General features: G+C 46.6%; 1 protein-coding gene across 5 annotated transcripts in view; it reads left to right on the forward strand.

The window, feature by feature from the left end:
• Positions 1-1,688: 1,688 nt before the first annotated feature.
• The window catches only part of ikbkb (inhibitor of nuclear factor kappa B kinase subunit beta), a 153,008-nt gene continuing 133,517 nt past the window's right edge, over positions 1,689-21,179 (forward strand). For 4 of the 5 annotated variants that reach the window (XM_072266325.1, XM_072266328.1, XM_072266327.1 and 1 more), the window contains exon 1: positions 1,689-1,795. The gene's annotated coding sequence lies outside the window, so the exon portion shown is untranslated. Of the gene's footprint in view, positions 1,796-5,699; positions 5,880-21,179 lie in introns of those variants that run through there. The other variant, XM_072266326.1, reaches the window with a different exon arrangement.

Below are 21,179 nucleotides of genomic sequence, written 5' to 3' on the forward strand. Positions count from 1 at the left end.
TAAATGCGCCACGTGCAATCATAGTAATTTGTAATAAATAGAACAGTCAATGTAATATAGAGTACACTCAAATCAGCGTGAGTTCATCAGTCTGATGGCCTGGTGGAAGAAGCTGTCCCGGAGCCTGTTAGTCCTGGCTTTTATGCTGTGGTACCACTTCCCGGATGGTAGCAGCTGGAATAGATTGTGGTTGGGATGGCTTGGGTCCTCAATAATCCTACACACCTGTCTTTGTAAATGTCCTGAATCATGGTAAGTTCACAACTACAGATGCACTGGGCTGTCTGCACCACTCTCTGCAGAGTCCTGCGATTGAGGGAAGTACAGTTCCCATACCAGGCAGTGATGCAGCAGTCAGGATGTTCCCAATTTTGCCCCCGTAGAAATTTCTTAGGATTTGGTGGTCCACACCAAACTATGCCTGCAAGAAAATGAATCTCAGGGTTGTATATGGTGATGTACATGTACTTTGACACTAAGTTTACTTTGAACTTTGAACTCATGTTCTTAGTATTAATTATCTTTTCTTTGCACAATGTGACTTCTTTTGTACATTGGCTGTTCGTTAGTCTTTATTTATGTATAAATTCTAATTTATTTCTTTATTTTCCTGCAAATGCCCACAAGAAAATGAATCTCAGGATTGTATATGGTGACATATACATCCTTTGATAATATATTTATTTTGACGTTGCCTTTGAAGCTGTTACCCTTTATTACCTATTTAGATAAATAGCCCTTCTGACTTGTTGAGTCAGCACCGCCAGATTATACCCATGTGAGCAAAACCCCGACTAACCTGCATGCCTTTGGAATGTGGGAGGAAACCAGAGCACCCGGAGAGAATTCCTCGGGATCCAATTTCCCTCGGGATCAATAAAGTATATCTATCTATCTATCTGAATCAGAAGGTCACAGAGAGAATGTACAAACAGGTGGAACTGAACCCAGGTCACTGTCACTGTAACAGTGATATACTAACCACTATGCTATTGCTGTGTATTGTTTCAATAAGATCCCTCCTCATCATTCTATACTCCATTGTGTACAGGCCCGGAGCCACCCAACGCTCAACGATCACACGTTTCCCCTGTGACCACATGAGTTTCCGCCGGGCCCTCCGACTTCGTCCCACATTCCAAGGATGTACGAGTTAAGTTTATTGATTTGTGGGCGCTTAGCTTGGCGACACTTGGCTGCTGCCAGCACACCCTCGAACTGCGGTGGTTGTCCACGCAAATGACGCATTTCTCTGTATGTTTTGGTGCACACGTGACAAATAAAGCCAAATCTTTAGTTAGTCTAATCCTTTCTGCTTTGCTAGTTAGTCCAAGTTTGGTCACTTGTGTGGGAGCTCAAGTTATTCTGATTACCCTGGTATGTCCCCTGGTTACACTGGCTATCCCTGTATGAGCCCTGGTATGTGGACTGACTACCCTGGTATTCACCCTGGTTACCCTGTGTGAACCCTAGTTACCTTTAGTGTGAGCCCTAGTTACACTGGTTACCTGTTGTGAGCCCTGGTTACCCTTGGTTACCCTGTGTGAACCCTAGTTACCTTTGGTGTGAGCCCTAGTTACACTGGTTACCCTTGGTGTGAGCCTTGGTTACCCTGTGTGAACCCTGGTTATCATGGTTATCCAGTGTCAAAGGTCGTTCCGCCCAGGCTCCGGTGATCACGTGACGGCAGAACCCGGAAGTGGTGAGACGGGCCGGGGAGTGTGTGGAGGAGGGAGAGGGGTAACGCGGCTCCTCGACCCCAGCGCAGCAAGGTATCGGCACGCCGGTGTCTCTGGTAAGCGGCTCTGCTTTCTCTCCGCAACATCCGCTCGCTTAGGCCCCGAGCCTGTCCCACGGCCTTCCTGTCCGGGTTCTGGGTGCGAGGCGGCGCGGGGCCAGGGATGGGGGGCGGGCGGGGCCGGGCAGGCATTGAATGAAATCACACGGCGGTCACTCATGCAAGTGTTGGGGCGCCCCTGGGTGTCGGGGTGCCTCTGCACTGCTGGGTGTCTCTGAGTCACAGGGTGCCGGGCTGCTCCGGTCTGGTGATGGGCCTCTGGGTGAAGGTGTGCTAGTGATGTTTGAACGTGGCGAGATGACCTGTACGTTAGTGCCAAGGCTCTCCTATAGTGCTGGGTGCCCTGTGCCACAGGGTGACAGTGATACTGCATGGCAGGGTACCTCACTTCCGTGTTGTAGGGTCAGGTTGCACTTACCTGTTGAGGTGTATCCACCCCCACCCCCATATTCCAGAGTATTGCAGGGTGCTCGTGCTTGCTTGGGCACTAAGATGTTATGTGCTATAAGTGCCCCCCCCCCATGTTGAATGGTGGTGTCATCTTGCAGTGTTACTGTGCTGTGGGGTGTTAAGGTGCCCTTGTGCTATGGGGTACCAGTTTGTGCCCCAGTTTCATGAATATTGCCCCTTGCCCTCCCACCAACCCAAACCAGATCCCGGCAGAAGATGGTATTGAATCAACTCACTGGAGTTTATAAGAATGAGGGTAGATTTAATTGAAATCTATCGAATTTTGAAAGGTTTAAGTACAGTGGATGTGGAGAGGATGTTAGGATGTTTCCTCTAGTGCGGGAGTCTAGGACAAGCGGGTACGTCCCTATAGAACGGAGATGAGGAGGAATTTCTTGAGCCGGGGAGTGATGAATTTGAGGAATTCACTGTCACAGAAACCTGTGGAGGCCAAGTCTTTGGGTACATTTGAAACAGAGGTTGAGAGGTTCTGTTTAGTAATGGCATCAAAGATTAAAGAGAAATGGCAGGAGAATAGTGTTGAGCGGGCTAATAAATCAGCCACGATAGAGCAAGCTCAATGGCTTAATTCTGCTCCTGTGTCTTATGATCTCTCTCTTCCCCCGATGGATGATGCGGAGGAGGTCTGTGGCTTGAGGGCTCCATTCTGGCAGAGCATGGATTCAGGTCCTCCTGTAACTTAACAACTGGGGATGATATCGCACTGATAACCAGTTAGGTCAGGGAGCGACAGTGGAAAGGAATAAGCAGTCAGTGTTTCGGGCCAAGACCCTTCATCGGGACTGGAAAGGAAGGTGGCAGAAGCCAGCAGAATAAGAAGATGTGAGGGGGGTGGGTGCAGGAAAGGAATATAAGCTACAAGGTGATTGGTGAGACAAGGTGAGGAGGTATGAAGTAAGAAGCTGGGAGGTGATAGGAGGAAGAGGGAAAGGGCTGAAGAAGGAGGAAACTGATAGGGGAGAGTGAGTGGACCATGGGAGAAAGGGAGGGAGGAGGGAGGCGATTGGCAGGTGAGGTGAAGAGCTGAGGGGGGAGCCAGAATGAGGAATGGGAAATATATGGAAAGGTTCAATAGGTTAGGACTTTATCCCCTAGAGCATGGGGGAATGAGAGGAGATTTGACAGGGGTATACAAAATTATGAGGGGTATATATTGAGTAAATGCAATCAGGCTTTTTTCACTGAAGCTGGGTGAGAATAGAACTAGAGGTCATGGGTTAAGGGTGAAAGGTGAAATATTTTAAGGGGAACACTGGGGGAACTTCACTCAGAAGGTGGTGAGAGGGTGGAACGAGCTGCCAACGAAAGTGGTGGATGCGGGTTGGAGTTCAACATTTACTGCGAAGAATTTGGATAGGTACATGGATGGGAGGTGTATGGAGGGCTAAAGGCTGATTTATACTTGTGTGTCAAATGTACGCCGTAGATACGGCATAGCCGTGTACTCTACGCTGAACCCTACACCGTAGCCTAACGCGCACCTCTCCCAAAATGTAACTATGTGTCGCGGCGATGCAGTCCGCAACAACTGTGATTGGCCGGTTTGGTAGCATCACGTTTCCTCCTACGTTGCAATAGCTTCCCGTTGGGCGACTGAAGGGCAGGGCAGGAACTCTGGCTGCAATGCTTTCCATAAAGCTTTACAGACCTCCGAAATTATGGAGGACCCTGTGCTTGACGCCAGTTTGTAGCTAGCTGCTACAGTCTGTTGACTTCCACCTGAAGCTAAAACTCAAATGGTGATTGCCAGTCTCTGAGTATAGTGTGCGTACACTGACGCGAAATAAATGGTTGGCGACGATGAACCAAATCGTCAAATCTACCTGCCGACATCCGAAAATATTTGAAATGCATTTCCCCGTCCATGTCTCTGTGGCTGAACAAGCACAGAAAGTTCACCCTCCTTCAGTTCCAGTCGCAGTTGTTTGAAGTTTGAGTTTCTTCGTGTTGCGTTTCAACATGAAGAAACTCAACACACTGGCATAGAAACCCCACCACCAACTAGCGTTTTGGCAGTGAATTGCAGAGCAACGCAGACACACCAACGCACAAGTATAATTGCTCACAACGCCGTAGGCCACTTGCATACGCTAGGGCGTAAGCTGGTACACACAAGTATAAATCAGCATTAAGGTCTGGGCGCAGGTAGAAGGGACTAGGCCTGTTAATGGATTGGCATGGACTTGATGGGCCAAAAGGCCTGCTCCTGTGCTGTAATGCTCTGTGACTAAGGGAGAGAATTACTAAGAGTTAGAGAAATCGATGTTCATGCCAGCAGATGGAGGCCACTTGGATGAAGTATAAATTATAATATTCCTAAGGAAATCAAATGATGCAACTGGAAAAGTGGACCCGACAGGTCATGCTGAATAATTGTGGTTCCATCAATATTTGTGTTAGAAGATAGCATATATTTCAAATAAGATGTAATCAGGGAAAGCAAATCCATGACAACAATATTAAATAATGAAAACAAGGGAATAGCTTTATTTGTTACGTGTATGTCGAGACAGAGAGTGAGCTGTGTCATTAACATCTACAGCCAACAGCCCAAGGGTACGCTGGACAGCTTGTAGTGCTTCTGCCAGTGTAGAGTGCTCAGCAGCCCTAACCGGTACGTCTTTGTAATGTGGCAGGAACCCCGCCCCCCCCCCCCCATCCCTCAACGCGGTCACAGGGAGAAATTCCAAACTCCTCGCAGACAGCAGCGGGAATTGAACCCGGGTTGCTGGCGCTGTGAAGCGCTATGCTACCGTGACAACCTCAGGGAACCGGAAGCTTAATATTTAGTGACTGAGGAAGTCAAATCGTTGAAGGTCTGTGTTTGCAAATCGTTGTTTTTGACTGGGACGCTGCACATGTTACCTTTCGAGCGCTGCGGACTGGGGGAGACAGGCTGAGTGGCTTAGCGATGGGCATATTGCACAGATCCTCGCACGGGGGGTCTGCCTGTGTTCAGTAGAGGATAAGGCACCTGTGAGTGTGAGAGAACTGACTTATATAAACTTTCAGACGTGATCTTGGGGTCCACGTCCATGTATCCCTGAAAATTGCCTTGCAAGTTGATAATGTTGTTAAAAAGGCGTATGGTGTATTGTTCTTCATTAGTTGGGAAGGGACTGAGTTCGAGAGCAGCTCTATGAAACTCTGGTTACGCCACACTTGGCACACTGTAAACATAGGAGGTTCTGCAGACGTTGGAAATCCAGAGCAACTCTTGGAATATTGTGCTCAGTTCCGGTCAGTAAGACACAGGAGCAGAATTAGGCCATTCGGCCTATTGAATCCATTCTGCCATTCCTTCACGGCTGATTTATTATCCCTCTCAACCCCATTTTCCTGCCTTCTCCCCGTAACCTTTGACACTCAGATGATGTCCATGTGGGCGCCTCCTTACAGGAAGGATGCGGAACCTTTAGAGAGGCTGCCACGGCGATGAACTAGGATGTTGCCTGGACTCGATGTCTCCTGGGGATAGGTTGAACACCTTGGGGCTTTTCTGTTCGGAGAGAAGGACGTTGAGAGATGACTAAATAGAGGTGTACAGGATGATGAGGCACAGATCAAGTGGGTATCCGGAGATGTCTTCCCCGAGATCGAAATGGCTAACGTGAGTAGGCGTTATTTTAAGGTAACACACACAATATGCTGGAGGAACAGCTGATGTTTCGGGTGATGAAGGGTCTCGGCCTGAAATGTCGACTGTACTCTTTTCCATAGATGCTACCTGGCCTGCTGAGTTCCTCCAGCATTTTGTGTGTGTGTTGCATAATTTTAAGGTGATTGGAGGAAAGTATTGGGGGAGTGGTGTCGGAAGCAAGTGTTTTTTTGCAGAGTGGCGGATGTGTGGAACACTCTGCCGGGGTAGTGACAGAGGTAGATATGTCCATTAGGGGTCATTTAACAAACTCTTAGGCACATGGATGTTAGGTCGGAGGGAAGAATCATATTGATTTTTGAGTAGGTTAAAAGGCAGTAAAGTCACAGCACAGAAACAGGCCCTTTGGCCCGTCTAGTCCGTGCTGCACCATTAATCTGCCTGGTCCCGTCGAGTCAAGTCGTAGACCACTACAGCAAAAACTCAAAAGATTCTGCAGATGCGGAGGTTCTCCAGAGTAATGTATACAAAATGCTGGAGGAACTCGGCAAGTCAGGCAGCATCTACGGGAAGGGATAAACACTCGACGTTTCAGGCCGAGACCATTCATCAGGACTTTAAAGGTCATCACCGCATCGTGGGTCAAGGGGCCTGCGCTGTGTTGTACTGTTCCATGTTCTACCTTCTAAAGATTTTGGTAAAGTCCTCTTTAACAGAGCATTGGCCAAAATTAAATATTACGGAATTGAATGTGGACAGTTCACCTTGGCGACAGAGAGAAAGTCTGGATGCTGAGGGTGCTCAGTCACTGTCTCACTGCTCCAGGGACTTGAGTTTAATCCTGACCTCCTGTGCCAAGTGTGACCATGTAGGTTTCCCCCGGGCACCCCGGTTTCCAGGGGTGGCTGTAGATTGCGGCTAGTGTGCAGGTGAGAGGTGAGGTGTACGGGGTGAGCTGGGGGAGGGTAGCACCTCTGGTGAAGATGATTCCTGAGTCCAATCTGGGGCAGCTCACCATCACCTTTGGTCCCCACCGGGCTCACCTGTGGCCGCAAGTAGCCGTTTGCATGTGCTGCACCGCTTCGACCGGTGGGCTAAACCGCGTGGGGGTAGCCAGCGCCTTCGTACCCTGTTCGAGTTAGGGGGCGTGCCTGTTCCAGTGTGCGCAGTCAGCTCTGGCGGGCTGGGCCGGTGAGATCTGCAGCGAGATCCAGCAGCCGGGAAGGCGACCCTGCAACGCCCCGTGGAGAGCGAAGGGCATGGCAAGGCACAGAAGAGGTCATGGTCAACCTCGTCAACCGAGGAAGCCCCCAGTTCGTGACGCTTGGTTGTGCCACTGGACTTGGGCTTCTGGAGTCAAGAGAGCAGCACGGCCCCAATGCAATGGCTTTTTCTCTGTTTAAAAGCTCTCCCACAGAAGCTTCCTGTCATCATTGGACATGGCGGTCAACCATCATGCTGGTGAGGGATAGGATCTGTGGGGCAGTTGATGGGAATGTGGGGAGAATAGGACGTTGGATTAGTGTAAACCAGGTGGTTGATACTTTGCGTAGACTTGTTCTGTGCTACGAAATCTGAGCTAGTGTGGCCGAATGTGACTAATGTAATGTACTGTTCTGTTTATCATACGTATTTATGGCAGAATGATTTAGAAAATCAGTCTCGTCCCAAGTTTGTTTAATCCTTCAGTGTTGTAAGCAAGGAAGATGGGCACTTAAGATTACAATTGCTTAAGTGAATTGACAGATGGATTTCATTATGAATGTCTGCGTTTTGGACCCAATAAAAGGTCAGTTGGAAGCTTGGAAGTCAAAGTTTGTTGACTGAAGCCTGGAGGCCCAGAGGCCTGGCTCAGAGTTGGAGGACTGCCCATGTAAGTGGGAGGGAGAACAGGGGTTTGCCTTGCTGTTGCTGCCGAACATTGTGGGAATGCTGTGTTGGGGCCGGAATATGTGTGGCGACCCTTGCGGGCTGCCCTCGGCACTCTCAGATTGTGTTGGTTGTTAACACAAATGATGCATTTTACAGTATATTCTGATATACGCATGGTAAATAAATCTGAATCAAAATAAAAGGGAACTTCTTAAAGGGTAGAGATAGTGGAAGTCCAGGGTCCAGCAGACACTCTGCTGGAGGAACTCAGCAGGTCAGGCAGCATCTACGGAAGGGGAGTAAACAGTTGGACTTCTCGGGAGCTCAGTACTGACGGAGGGTCATGGTCTGGAACGTCGACTGTTTACCCTCTGCACAGATGTCGCTGGAGGAACTCAGTGAGTTCAGCATCGTCTGTGGAGGCAAAGGATTTGCTGAATTCCTGCCCCGGGACTGCTCGTGTCTCCTGAACTCCAGTGTTCATAGGTCACTAAAAATACAGAGGAGGGAGGAGAAGATGGTGGCGCGACGCAGTGCGCGCGGCCATTCCGAATGGATATCGATTATGTGTAACTAGAGGGGCCGTGCACAATCCGGATTTGATGGAGACAGCCATGAGAAGCACGGAGGAACGCCTGGAGTAACTTCTGAAATGCCTGCTTCGCTGCCGCTGCTACTGTACGATCGAGAATCTCCGGAGGGGAAGGCGCCAAATCCTCGGCTTTTCCTATTGCCTGTTGCCGGGGCCGGGGTCAAAGCGCTCGGCAGAGATGATGCTCGGTGCTCGGTGTCGAAGAGGTGGTCAGAGGCTCGGAGTTTTCGGACGGACCCGGAGTCGGACTGTGGTCGGATGCTTCCAGGATGCTGCATCGGCAAGTTGGCGGTGCTGGAGGTTTACCGTCTGCGTGAGATGATGGGACTTTTGAGAGACTTTGAGACTTTTACCGTGCCATGGTCTGTTCTTATCAAATTACGGTATTGCTTTGCACTGTTGTAACTATATGTTATAATTATGTGTTTTTTGTTAGTTTTTAAGTCAGTTTGTCATGTGTTTCCATGATATAATTCTGGAAAAACATTGTATCATTTCTTAATGCATGCTTTACTAAATGACAATAAAAGAGGACTGCTTGTCCTCATAATCTAATCTAATGTCTATTTCTGTGTTTCACCATTACAAGACTTGTTGACCAAAATAATCACAAAATTTATGCAATACACACAACACCTACTACCTTGTGTTTCTCTCTCCCCACCTTTTAACTCTACTCATCTTTTGTTTGCCAGTTGAGAAATAGAAATTTATGCTTCCACTGTTCAAGGCTGAGTTAGACCAGTTGTTTTCTACCGGGAAGGATGAATTAGTTTTCAGATTCAAATTGATTTATCATGTGTACATTGAAATGAACAGTGAAATGTGTCATCTGTGTTAACACCCAACACGCCCAAGGATATGCTGGGCGTAGCCCGCAAGTGAAGCCACTCTTTCTAGTGCCAACCTAGCATGTCCACACTGTTCAGCAGTACAACACAAGCAGCCACAAGAAGCACAAAGCAAGACAACAACAGCGAAACAAGCCCCTTTCCCAGCTTCCTGATTTCCCCCCCCACCTCTCACACGCCTCCAACACCAGGGCGAGCCCACAATTCTTGGCCCTGGACTCGCGGAGGCTGAGCCTCCAACTCCAAGGGAGAACTGTTTGGGTTTCTGGACACGAGGAGAGATTACACAAACCGGGTGTTTCCTGGGATTTAAAGCCTGGTTGGGGATTTTGATCGATGTTTTATTTAAAGGTATTAGCGGGCGGCACAGGGCAGGTTGCATTGGGGGAGCGAGTGCAGGCTAAAGTAAGAGGAAAGTAACAACCCGGAGTAATGAGAATGTCAGCATTTGAGGGTGGCAGGCGGTTTGAAACTCTCGGTCAATTGTTAACGTTCGTACATTTTCGTTGCAATGAGGAACGTGACTGAGGTCTGTTGGGCTAAGACAGAGGTGATCTCTCTGAAGGTCGGTAAGGGCTAGGTGAGCCAAATAGTCACTGCCTGTTGAAGCTTGGATGAGCTTGATGGCTTGGACTCTGCACATTGCTAGGATGGAGGGGTTGATTCCCTCACTCCTCCGTCTTCTTATAGTCAGATTTCAAGTGCAAAGTAAATTTATTAGCAAGGTGCGTAGAGATTCATTTTCTTGTGGGCATTCACAGTAAGTACAGGAAACACAACAGAATCAGCGAGAGACCTCACCCAACAGGACGAACAATCAACCAATGTGCGAAAGACGACACACTGTGCAAATACAAAAAGAAAGAAAGCAGAAATAATGCTACTAATAAAAGAGCAATAAATATCGACTGAAGCTATTCCCTCTGGTTCAGGAGCCTGATGAACTGTTCCTAAACCTGGTGGTGGGGGTCCTGAGGCTCCTGTACCACCTTCCTGGTGGCAGCAGCCGGAAGAGAGCATGGCCTGGGTGGTGGGGGTCCTTAATGATGGATGCTGTGGTCCTGCGACAGCGCTCCATGCAGATGTGCTCAGTGGCGTGAAGGGCTTCATCCGTGATGGACTGGACTGTGTCAGAATTCTATTCCCGTCGCTGTCTGTCAAGAGCTATACGTTCTCCCTGTGACCGTGTGGGTCTCCTGCAGGCGCTCCAGTTCCCTCCTGCGTTCCAAAGAGCCTGTCCGCCTAAACCGAGAGATGGGCTTCTTTTTATGTTGTATGTCAATGATTTGGAGGATGAAATTGGTGCAGCCAGTAGACAAACTCTCCACCACACATCGGTAGAAGTTTGTCAAAGTTTTAGATGTCATTCTGAATCTTTGCAAACTTAATAAAAAGTAGAGGCAGTGCCATGCTTTCTTCATGATGGCGCCTAGGTGCTGAACCCAGGACAGATCCACTGAAATGATAACACTGAGGAATTTGGAGTTGCTGATCCTCTCCACCTCTGATTCAAAGTACATTTATTATCAAAGCAGGTATACGTTATACAACCTTGAGATTCATTTCCTTACAGGCAACTGCAAAACAAGAAACCCAAAAGAGCCCATTTTAAAAAACAACAAACTCCCAATGCGAAGAGAGAGAGGAAAAAAAAGCTGCAAATCATGCAAACGATAAAAGCAATCAACAATATTCAGAATGTAAGTGAGTCTATAGACATGAAACCCAGAGTAGCCAGAGCAGGCCCACAGCCTCAGTTCGTCACACAGCGGAGCAAAGTGCTGTGGTGCTCACAGACACGAGGCCCGGAGCAGGCCCACAGCCATTGCCTCAGCCTCAATTCATCACACAGCGGAGCAAAACGTCGTGGCGCTCACAGACATGAGGCCCGGAGCAGGCCCACAGGCTCAGTTCATCACACAGCGGAGCAAAGTGCTGTGGTGCTCACAGACACGAGGCAAGGAGCAGGCCACAGCCTCAGTTCATCACACAGCGGAGAGAAACATTGTGGCGCTCACAGACATGAGGCCTGGAGCAGGCCACAGCCTCAGTTCATCACACAGCGGAGCAAAACGTTGTGGCGCTCACAAACATGAGGCCCAGAGTAGGCCCACAACCTCAGTGCAGTGGATTGCGGAGCAGCAAGCAGAACTGGCACGACCCTCAACTCCAGTCACAACATCCTGCCTTTTCTTTCTTTTTCAATCTTTTTACTAGTTTCACAAAATATAAACATGATGTAGTAGTAATACAAAGTTATTGGGAATACATTGTTATAATTAACATGAGTAGTTATAGAACTAAAAAATTGATTGACAAAACTCCCAATCATAAAGGATATCAATGAATAATACAGAGCAAAGAGAAATAACTAGACAAAAATCATGAAAAAGGAAAAAAAAACCCTCCTCTCCAAAAAAACTAACTGCCTTTTCGATTCATCTGGTCCAGCGCTGAAATCGTCCAAACATCGGGTCGTTCCTTGCTCAGAGTCCCAGGCCCCGCTGCATCGACATGCTCTGGGCCTAAACCCTGCCACCATGTTCTGGCCCATATCTGACCTTTCCAAATCATCCTGAGCAGACCTTGCTCTCGGTTTAGGTGGATAGGCTCTGTACCTCCCACCGCTCTGACTTTTCTCCACTTTGCAAGCCCCGACTACTTCTCCTTGAACGCGCCTCGACCTCTCGCAATCCATCTCGCACCCGGAAGCCTCGACCTTTGGGTCAGCCTCATCTTCGCTGACCTCTTCATTGTTTGCGGTGATTGTTTACCACAATTTACCACAGAAAAAGTGGTATTAATAAAGTATTTAGTAATATGTTTTGCTTTGGGAACCACCAGTAAGTTATTGCTCATCTCCAGTAGCACCATCTTAAATCATTCATCCCTGATGAGAATTGGCTCATGGACCTCTGGTTTCCTCCTTTTGTTGGCACTGGAGCTGTGCTTAGCCTCACAGTCACAAGTATAAAGTGAGTATAGGACTATGAGAACAGCTGAGAGGATCACAGGGGTCTGTCTCCCTGCCATCCCATTAGGACGCTGCATACGTAGGGCCCTTAGTATTAGTAAGGATCCCACCCATCCATCCAGCATCCTCTTTGACTTTGTACCATTAGGAAGGAGACTCTGATGCATCAACACGGTCAGGATGGGAAACAGTTTCTTCCCCCAGGCGATCAGGCTCCTGAACTCCTGGCCACATCATAATTGAAGTGTCACTGGTCAATCTGTTCTGTGCCTTGTAATATTTAATATTAATGCACTTTAGTTTGTTATTTAATGTGTGATTCATCTGTAGATTGTATCCTTATTTTCACAAGTTGTCATGTGTTATGTGTATTGCTGTGCTTTACGCCCTGGTTAGAGAAACTGTGAAAAGGCTGTATATAGTTAAATGACAGTAAACTTGACTGGAGTAGAGCTGGGTGTTAAGCTCACAGCCTTGTGGTGGACCTGTGCTGGTGGAGATTGTGGAGGAGATGTTGTTGCCAATCCGAACTGACTGGGATCTGCAAGTGAGGAATTTGAGGATCCATTTGTACAAAGTGGTATTGAGTAGTTTTGAGGAGATGATGGTATTGAATGCCGAACTGTAGTCAATCAAGAGCACTCTGATGTATGCATCTTTCCTGTCCAGATGTTCCAGGGTTGTGTGAAATGGCAGTTGCTGTTGACCTGTGGTGATGCTAGGCAAGTTGGAGCAGATCCAAGTCACTTTGGCAGGAGTCACTAACCTCTCAAAGAACTTCATCACAGTGGCTGTAGGTGCTTCTGGGTGATAGTTAATGAGGCAGGTTGGGCACCAGTATAATTGAAACAAGTGGGTACCTCAGAGTGTTGAAGTAAGAGGTTAAAGATCTCAGTGAGTACTTTATTGTCACCAAACAATTGATACTAGAACGTACAATCATCACAGCGATATTTCATTCTGCGCTTCCCGCTCCCTCGATTACAAATATTAAATATTAAAAATAGTAAACGTTAGTGAATATTAAAAATTTAAATTATAAATCATAAATAGAAAATAGAAAAATGGAAAGTAAGGTAGTGCAAAAAAACCGAGAGGCAGGTCCGGATATTTGGAGGGTACGGCCCAGATCCGGGTCAGGATCCGTTCAGTAGTCTTATCACAGTTGGAAAGAAGCTGTTCCCAAATCTGGCCGTACGAGTCTTCAATCTCCTGAGCCTTCTCCCGGAGGGAAGAGGGACGAAAAGTGTGTTGGCTGGGTGGGTCGTGTCCTTGATTATCCTGGCAGCACTGCTCCGACAGCATGCGGTGTAAAGTGAGTCCAGGGACGGAAGATTGGTTTATATGATGTGCTGCGCCGTGTTCATGATCTTCTGCAGCTTCTTTTGGTCTTGGACAGGACAACTTCCATACCAGGTTGTGATGCACCCTAGAAGAATGCTTTCTACGGTGAATCCATAAAAATTAGGGTTTTAGGGGACAGGCCAAATTTCTTCAGTTTTCTCAGGAAGTAAAGGTGCTGGTGGACCTTCTTGGCAGTGAACTCTGCTTGGTTGGACCAAGTCAGGTTATTTGTGATATTGACCCCGAGGAACTTAAAGCTCTTGATCTGTTCCAGTTGTACACCACCAATGTAAATTGGGCCGTGCGGTCCGCTACTCCTTCTGAAGTCAACAACCAATTCCTTCGTCTTGCTGACATTAAGGGATAGGTTATTGTCTTCGCACCATGCCACCAAGTTCTTAATTTCCTCTTTGTACTCAAACTCATCATTACCCGAGATATGGCCTACAATTGTTGTGTCATCAGCAAACTTATATATTGAGTTTCATGGAAACTTGGCTACACAATCATGGGTGTACAGAGAGTACAGCAGGGGGCTGAGTACACAGCCTTGTGGGGCACCGGTACTCAGAGTGATTGTAGAGGAGAGCTTGTCCCCTATTTTTACAGCCTGGGTCCTGTCTGTGAGGAAGCTGAAGATCCAGCTGCAGATCTGAGTGCTAAGGCCCAGGTTCCAGAGCTTAGGAATCAGTTTATTTGGAATGATGGTAATAAAGGCAGAGCTGTAGTCAATGAAAAGGAGCCTTACGTATGAGTCTTTATTCTCCAGGTGTTCTAAGGAGGAATGTAGGGCAGAGAGATGGCATCTGTCATTGACCTGTTGCTCCGGTAGGCGAATTGCAATGCGTCGAGGTTGACCGGTAGACTGTGGTTGATGTGTGTCATAACCAATCTCTCGAAGCACTTCATAGCAATTGGTGTCAGAGCCACAGGTCGATAGTCATTCAGGCATGCCACCTTGCTGTTCTTCGGCACTGGGATTATCATTGCCTTCTTAAAACACAAGGGGATCTTAGTCTGAAGCAAAGAGCAGTTGAAGATGCCAGCAAACACTCCAGCTAGCTCGCTTGCACAGGCCCGGAGAACCCATCCTGGGACGCCATCTGGGCCTGTCGCCTTCCTTGGATTTATCTTCAGGAAGGCCCTTCTAACGTCCTCCTCGGTGACGATGAATCTCGATGCCACCAGGTCCAGTTCATCCGGAGGGAGCGGGATGCTCCTCTTCTGTTCGAATCTTGCATAGAATATGTTAAGTTCATCAGGAAGAGAAGTGCCACAGTTATTGATATTCCCAGCCAGTTGATCAGCACCGGTCTTTTTGACTTGGCCAGGTACCCCATCTGGGCTGGATGCTCTCAAGAATAAAGTTATGCCTGTCCAATCTCTCCCCTGGAACTCAAAGTCCTGACAGCATCCTTGTAATTTTTAAAGTTTTAGTAACATTTTCCCATAACGAGGTGATTTATATTCAATGCCCTGACTGATGAAGGCCGGCTTTCCTAAAGCTTTCTCCACCACCCCATCTAACTCCACTTTCAGTAAGCTGTGTCCTGTTGGCAGCATAGTTGCTGTAGCAGTTAGTGCAGTCGCGGTGATCATCGATCTGGGTTCTATTCCCATGGCTGTCTAAAGAGTTTGTGCGTTCTCCCTGTGACCGTGTGTGTTTCCTCCCACATTCCAAAGACATACAGGTCACTTCTTTTTACATTGTATGTCAATGACATGGATGGTGAAATTGATGCCTTTTGTTGTTCAGTCGCTTAGTCAAGTCCGACTCTTTGTGATCTCATGGACCATAGGGTTCATGGCAAGATACGGAAGTAGATTGCCAGGCCTGCCTTCCGAGCAGATACTGCTGCTGCCTAGGTTGGGACCTGGCTGGGTTTTTTATTACTAATTTTTTATTGCAACACCAACAAATTACATTCAATACAACCAATTGCCAATTACATTTTGACTGTTTAACCCAGCTAGCCCCCAACCTTCTTCACCATACCCCCTCCACCCCTCTCTCCGCCCCCATCCCTCTCCCCTCCACCAACCAACTGAATAGTAGTGCATACACAGACAAAGCATTCCTATTTTAATAAAATATCTTTTAAGTTAGATATCAAATTTTTCCACATTAAGATTGTGTTTGGTCGTGCATCATTTGCTCTTACTGATGAAAGCTCCAGGTAAGAAATGTCCTAAAAGCTCCAAAGCCAGTGAGTATTTGAAATATCATGGGGAGGTTTCCAACGCTGGACTACAATCTTCTTAGCTGCAGTCAGGCCTGCCAGCCAGACTTTGATGTGTTTTTTTCCTGTAAGGGAAAGGTGGGAGTCATCATTTAGAAGATGTTTCTAATTTATCTGTGTTGCTCATCTTCACCTGGATCTGTTGTTGTAAAGGACCTGGCTGGGTTTTGAACTTGGGACCATCTGCCTTGAAGTCCAGTGCTGATGCCACTACCCCACCAGCCAGCCCTTGATGCCTTGACGGTCAAGCTTACGGACGAGGGGCAGGTAGTGTTGAAGCTGAGAGACTGCAGAAGAACTTAGACAGATGAGGAGAACGGACAAAGAGGTGGCAGATGGATTACAGTGTTGGGAAGTGTATGGTCATGCACTTTGGTAGAAAAAATAAAAGCGTAGGCTATTTTCTAAATGGAGAGAAAATTAAAAAATCTGAGGTGCAAAGAGACTTGGGAGCCCTCGTGCAGATTTCCTAAAGGTTCATTTGCAGGTTGAATTGGTGGTGAGGAAAATGAATGCAATGTTAGCCTTCATTTCCAGAGGATGAGAATATAAGGATCAAAGATGTACTGTTGAGGCTGTATAAGTCACTGATGAGGCCTCACTTGGAGTACAGTTGAGCAGTTTTGGGCCCCTTATTGAAGAAAGGATGTGTTGCCCTTGGGGAGAGTTCAGAGGAGGTTCACAAGAATGTTTCTGGGAATGAAAGGGTTATATGAGCAGTGATTGAAGGCTGTGGGTCTGTACTCGCTGGAGTTTAGAAGAATAAGGGGGTATCTCATTGAAACCTATTGAAGGTTGAAAGACCTAGACCTCGACAGAGTTGACGAGAAAAGGATGTTTCCGTTGGTGGGGGAGTCTAGGAACAGAGGGTACGGCCTCAAAGTAGAGGGTCATCCATTTCAAACAGGGATGAGCAGGAATTTCTTTAGCCAGAGGGTGATGAATCTGTGGAACTTGTTGCCACAGGGGGCTGTAGAGGCCAGGTTACTGGGTGTATTTAAGGGGGAAGTTGATAAATTCTTAATTAGTCAGGGCATGAAAAGTTATGGAGTGGAAGTAGGAGAATTGAGTAGAGAGGGAAATAGATCAGCCATGACGAAATGTGGGTCAGGTTTGCTGGGCCAAGTGGCCTCATTCTGTTCCTATAGTCGTATGGGTTGGGGTTAGTGAGGTGTGGGCATGCTATGTGGGCCCAGATGTGTGGCACCACTTGCAGGCTGCTCCCCCCCCCCCCCCGCCAGCTAAGTCCTCAGTCTGTTCGTTGTGAACACAAATGACACATTTATCTATGTTTCGATGTGCATGTGACAAATAAAGCTAATCTTAATTCTTAATCTTCCCAGTCACAAAATGTCTATGACTATTTACTGGAGAATTTAATTCCAGGCCAGTCAGGATTTCATGAGGTCATACGATGTGAGAGTAGGGCGTGTGCCAGTCCCTAGAACCTACTCAACATTTAATTGCCTGTGAACAGATGGAAACCTTGAACTCCGCTTTGTTGTCTACTTGTGGTTACTTTTCACTCCCCAACCTATCCAGCATGTAGCTTTCTTTGTGTGTGTGTGTGTGTGTATGTGGGCACGTGGCCAAGTGATTAAGGCATTGGACTAGCGACCTGAAGGTTGTGAGTTCGAGCCCCAGCCGAGGGAACGTGTTGTGTCCTTGAGCAAGGCACTTAACCACACATTGCTCTGCGACGACACTGGTGCCAAGCTGTATGGGTCCTAATGCCCTTCCCTTGGACAACATCGGTATGTATATAAAAAAAAATTCAGGCTCTGTTTCTATGACCCTTTGTGTTCAGTCAGGTCGCCTCATTATAGGAAGCTTTAGAGATCATGCAGAGGAGATTTACCGGGATGTTTTCTGGATGAGAGAGCATGATTTATGAGGAAAGGTTGAGTGAGGTCGGGCTTTTCCCTTTGGAAAAGAGGAGAATGAGAGGTGACTTGAGAGAGGTGTACAAGATGATAAGAGGCATAGGTTGAGTGGGTATCTAGAGACACTTTTCCCTCAGAGTGCAAATGGCTAATATGATGGGGCATAATTTTAAGGTGATTGGAGCAAAGTATAGGCGGCATATCAGAGGTAAGTTTTTTTCACACAGTGTAGTGGTATGCATTGCCGGGGTGGTGGTAGAGTTAGATATATTAGGGACTTTCTCAGAAACACTTACACAGGCGCATGGATGATGTAAAAAAAAAGATGGAGGGCTTTGTGGGAGGGAAGGTGTAGATTGATTTTAGAGTAAGTTAAAAAGTCAGCATCTAGATTGTCCCCACTTGAGGACATATCATTGTGGAAGTCGAATCCGGATAAAGTCACTCAGAGACCGTATAAGTACAAGCTCTTTATTCAAGCACCCGGTGCTTACTCAGCCGCTCAAACAGGAGCAGTCTGTGACTGTTTTTGCCTGGTCCACCAACTAACTCACAATTCCCCTTACAAATGGATATATTCACAACACGCTGGAGGAACTCAGCAGGTCAGGCAGCATCTGTGGAAAAGATCGGTCGACATTTCAGGCCGGAACCCTTCGTCAGGACCGAAACGTCGACTGACCTTTTCCACGGATGCTGCCCAGCATGCTGAGTTCCTCCAGTGTGTTGTGAGTGTTGCTTTGACGCCAGCATCTGCAGATTATTTTGTGAAATGGGTATATTTGTTCAGATACCCCCCCCCCACACATACCAAACTGGAGTCAGACTTATCTATTGCTTGACAGTATCAAGAGACAAGTTACAGAATAGGTATAATGGCTTCATACACAAACAGACTGGAGCTGTCCCATCTCTATGTATGACTGCATGAGGAGATAAGCATCCTGAAACCCTAGCTGGCTACCATCAGGAAGAAATATTGCTTAGCAGTGAATAACAAAATTAACACATCTGTTGATCATCAGCAGTTTCTTTCAGAAAAACAGGCTGCTATTGTTTAACGAAGTGTTAACCCTTTTACATACTTTATCATCCTCTCCACATCCACCTTGTCAGGATCCTTAAGCATTTTATTTGTTTCAATCAAGTTCCCTGTACTCCTCTGAACTCAGATATACACCCATTCTGTCCAGCCTTTCCTCATGAGGTGACCCTCCCATTCTGAGTGTTAGTCTAGTAAACCTCTGAGATCAAAATGTCAGAAGTAAATTTATTGTCTAAGTACCTGTATGTCTCTACATAGATACAGGAAAAAGTTCGTGAACCCCCTTCAGTTACCTGGTTTACTGCATTAATTACTCATAAAATGTGATCTGATCTTCGTCTAAGTCACAATAATAGACAAACACAATCTGCCTAAAAGTAATAACACACAATTGTATTTTTCACGTCTTTATTGAACACATTGTTTAATCATTCATATTCCAGGCTGAAAAAAGTATTTAATAACTGGGAGAACCTCCTTTAGCTGCAATAACCTTCATCAAGCATTTCCTGTAGCTGCTGATCAGAATTTTAGACCATTCCTCTATTAAAAAAAACTGTTTCAGTTCATCTAGATTTCTGGGATATCTTGCATGAACAGCCCTCTTCAGGTCAGGCCACAGCATCTCAATTGGGTTAAGGTCTGGACTCTGAGTTGGCTGTTCTAAAAACAAATTTTCTTCTTTTTTAAACCATTTGGTTGTGTATTTACCCTTGTGTTTCGGATCATTGTCTTGTTGCATCATCTAACTTCTATTAAGCATCAGGTGACAGACCACGACCCTGACATTCTCCTGTAAAATGTCTTGATGCAATTTTGAAATTCATTGTTCCCTCAATAATTGCAAGCTGCCCTGGCCCTGAGGCAGCAAAGCAGCTCCAAACCATGATGCTCCTTCCACCATGCTTCACAGTGTCTTATCCGTCCACAGAACATTGTGGAACACCTAAGTGGTTTTTTGCAAAACTTGAGATGTGCAGTAATGCTTTTATTTTGGAGATCAGTGGTTTCTTCTGTGGTGTCCTTCCACGAATACCATTCTTGTTCAGCGTTTTTCTCATAATGGACACATGAACAGAGACTTTAGCAAGATTTAGCTATTTCTGCGGGTCTTTTGTTGTTACCCTTGGGTTCTTTTTTGCCACCTTCAGCATTGCTGGTTGTGCTCTTGGTGTGATCTTTGCAGAACGCCCACTCCTAGGGAGAGTAGCAACTGAAGTTCCTCCAATTGTAGACAATTTCTCTTACAGGGGACAGCTGAACATCCGGATCTTTAGAAATGCTTTTGTAACTTTTTCCAGCTTCATGCATCTCTACAATTCCTCTTCTAAGGTCCTCTGAAAGTTGTTTTGATTGATGCACGTCGGTAGGACCAATCAAGGTTGGTCTTGCACAGTGAACAGTAGGGCAGTGAGGAATGTGGCAGAACAAAAGGATCTGGGAATACAGATCCATAATTCATTGAAAATGACATCATAGGGAGACAGGGTCCTAAAGAAAGCTTTTGGCACATTGGTCTTCATAAATCAGTGTACTGAGTACAGGATGTTATGTTGAAGTTGTATAAGACATTGGTGAGGCCTAATCTGGAGTATTATGTGTAGTTTTGGTCACCTACCTACAAGATCTAAATAAGGTTGAAAGAGTACAGAGGAAATTTACAAGGATGTTGCTGGGTCTGGAGGACCTGAGTTATAAGGAAAGATTGAACAAATAACATATATGTTATAAGGAAAGATTGACTTTATTCTTTGGAGGGTAGAAGAATGAGAGAAAATTTGATAGAGGTTTTCAAAATTATGAGAAGTATAGATAGGGTAAATGCAAGTAGACTTTTTCCATTGAAGTGGGGTGGAACTACACTGAGGTTGGGTGAAAGGTGAGAACTTTAAGGGGAACATGAGGGGAATCTTCTTCACTCAGAGGGTGGTAGGTGTGTGGAACGAGCTGCCAGTACAAATCGTGCATGCAAGCCTGATTTCAACAAGTAAGAGAGATACATAGATGGTTGGGGTATGGAGAGCTATGGTCCTGGTGCAGGTCAATGGGAGAAGGTAGTTTAACTGATTGGCCTGGACTAAATGGGCCAAATGGCCTGTTTCTGTGCTGTACTTTTCTATGACTCCAAAAGACAGAGCAGGGCATTCAGCCCATTGGGCTCCTGCTACTGTTTATGCGCAGAGACACCACCTTCCACTCACCCCACCCTTTCATCCCTCTCTCCCATCATGATCTAGCCTTCTCTCTGATGAACCAGTGCAATTTGCTTCAATAACTAGTTCTGTTAGCAGTTCCTCATTCTCCACCACCTAACTCCTTGCAGGGTCCTAATGTGATTTTGATGAATTAATTTCCCACAAGCGAATAAAGCTGAATAATGTAAGCCAGTGATAGATTGGCTTTTGGACAATAAAGGGGTAGATTCAGAAGGCTGAACTCTCACACCACTAAGTTTAGGAACAGCTGTTGCCCTTCAGCCGACCGGCACAACCTCTTGCACTTCCATGGACT

Source organism: Mobula birostris, chromosome 8, assembly GCF_030028105.1.
Source record: "Mobula birostris isolate sMobBir1 chromosome 8, sMobBir1.hap1, whole genome shotgun sequence".
NCBI classification, from domain to species: Eukaryota; Metazoa; Chordata; class Chondrichthyes; order Myliobatiformes; family Myliobatidae; genus Mobula; species Mobula birostris.